Here is a 2,500-nt window from a genome sequence, read left to right as displayed (position 1 = left end):
CTGTCAATCCTTATTGTGTCTGGACCTGGTGAGTTTCCCCGTGTTGAGTCAAATTAAGCCGCAGGCTCCACTCCTGGTGGTGCCCTTCCGTCAATTTCTTTAAGTTTCAGCCTTGCGACCATACTCCCCCCAGAACCCAAAAACTTTGATTTCTCGTAAGGTGCCGAGCGAGTCAAAAAGATAACATCGCCCGATCCCTAGTCGGCATAGTTTATGGTTAAGACTACGACGGTATCTGATCGTCTTCGATCCCCTAACTTTCGTTCACTGATTAATGAAAACATCCTTGGCAAATGCTTTCGCAGTAGTTAGTCTTCAATAAATCCAAGAATTTCACCTCTGACAATTGAATACTGATGCCCCCGACTATCCCTATTAATCATTACGGCGGTCCTAGAAACCAACAAAATAGAACCACACGTCCTATTCTATTATTCCATGCTAATGTATTCGAGCATAGGCCTGCTTTGAACACTCTAATTTTTTCAAAGTAAAAGTCCTGGTTCCCCGACACACCCAGTGAAGGGCATGCGGCTCCCCAGGAGGAAAGGCCCGGCCGGACCAGTGCACGCGGTGAGGCGGACCGGCCAGCCAGGCCCAAGGTTCAACTACGAGCTTTTTAACTGCAACAACTTTAATATACGCTATTGGAGCTGGAATTACCGCGGCTGCTGGCACCAGACTTGCCCTCCAATTGTTCCTCGTTAAGGGATTTAAATTGTACTCATTCCAATTACAAGACTCAAAAGAGCCCTGTATCAGTATTTATTGTCACTACCTCCCCGTGTCGGGATTGGGTAATTTGCGCGCCTGCTGCCTTCCTTGGATGTGGTAGCCGTTTCTCAGGCTCCCTCTCCGGAATAGAACCCTAATTCCCCGTTACCCGTTGAAACCATGGTAGGCCACTATCCTACCATCGAAAGTTGATAGGGCAGAAATTTGAATGAACCATCGCCGGCACAAGGCCATGCGATTCGTTAAGTTATTATGAATCACCAAGGAGCCCCGAAGAGCATTGGTTTTTTATCTAATAAATACACCCCTTCCGAAGTCGGGGTTTTTAGCATGTATTAGCTCTAGAATTACCACGGTTATCCAAGTAGTAAGGTACTATCAAATAAACGATAACTGATTTAATGAGCCATTCGCAGTTTCACTGTATAGATTGCTTATACTTAGACATGCATGGCTTAATCTTTGAGACAAGCATATGACTACTGGCAGAATCAACCAGGTAACTATCTTGAGCCGGTCACCCCGAAAGACGCCGGCCAACCGCCCGCAGAGCGGGCGGCAGAGCAGTGTACGAGGAGGGTCGCCCGAGAGCGACCCGCGCTACAGGTCCCCAGAGCCAGAGCTACAACAGGTTCCCACAGCACGATCCAATTGCCCCCACTGTGTTCCCCAAGGGTTGGTCCGCGGCACCACTGGTAGGGCGCTAGGCGCCTTCGCAGGGTGTCACATGCGACCCTCAGGAGGAGGTTACTGTCGGCCGGTCACGCACGAAGCGGCTACCAGCCTAAGCTTGCCCCCAAATGTCTAGCAGAGAACGGTGGCCATCGGCCAGTAATCCACAGACTCCTACGGTACTGGCGGCTTTCGCCACCAGACTTTCGGGCACCGTTAGTGATCCCCAGGCCCTCTCAGGCTAGGGTCTCGAACCTCGGGTGTTGTGCCTCCCTGGGGCCGACCGTGACAGCGCGTTCACTAATCAGTCGTCCGGCTCGCAGAAGGTGGCGTGTCAACTAAGAGACAGAGGTTGCCGAAGCAGCCTCAAGATAGGAGGATCTAAGCCCACTAGGAACACACGACTAGCACTGCGAAGAGGTGCTCCAAGGCCTACTTTCCAGGTCCCCGTACCAGCACTGCCAAGATTGCTCAAGGCCTACTTTCCGGTTCTTCCCTATACTAGCACTGCCAAAGAGTCTCCAAGCCTACTTTTGCGTTTTCCTAATGAGCCTTCGCTCGCCCCCATCATATACCCACCGACCCCTTTTGACATTGCGACTCGTCAGAAAACCCTCCCGTGCACAAAATGTTTTTCCGATAAATTCATTTGTATGTGATTTTTTAAAAAGCGACGTTTTTCCATACAAACACACTCAAAGTTAAGGCCGAAAAGCTGACCACGGAATTTTTCGGATTTCGCGTTGGGTGGTAGTTGGGGGGGGGGGCCGGAGGGGGCTGCCAGGCACCTCAAATCCCACCCTTGGGGGTCCTAGCCCCCCGCCCACCCCAAGGCTCAACTGACGCTGCCCTTCCTTATAGCTGTGAGGAGCCCTGCGTAGCAGCACTGCCCACTTGCCTACCCAAGTCTTATGCCCACCCTATTCAACATCTCCGATCTAGTATATATATACACATCCCAGCTCCTCGCCTCAAATTCCCTGACCCCCCCCAAAGACCTCTCCCACAAGGCCCTACGGTGTAGCTACGGCTGCCACGGGGTGCCCTACCCGCCCCTACAGCCCCAGCCTTGCCGGGTAGCTCCTACCGACCC

Source organism: Pseudogymnoascus destructans, assembly GCF_001641265.1.
Source record: "Pseudogymnoascus destructans isolate 20631-21 unplaced genomic scaffold scaffold_10, whole genome shotgun sequence".
NCBI lineage: Eukaryota > Fungi > Ascomycota > Leotiomycetes > Thelebolales > Thelebolaceae > Pseudogymnoascus > Pseudogymnoascus destructans.
The sequence above is the reverse complement of the archived record's forward strand: the minus strand, read 5'-3'. Positions refer to the sequence as shown.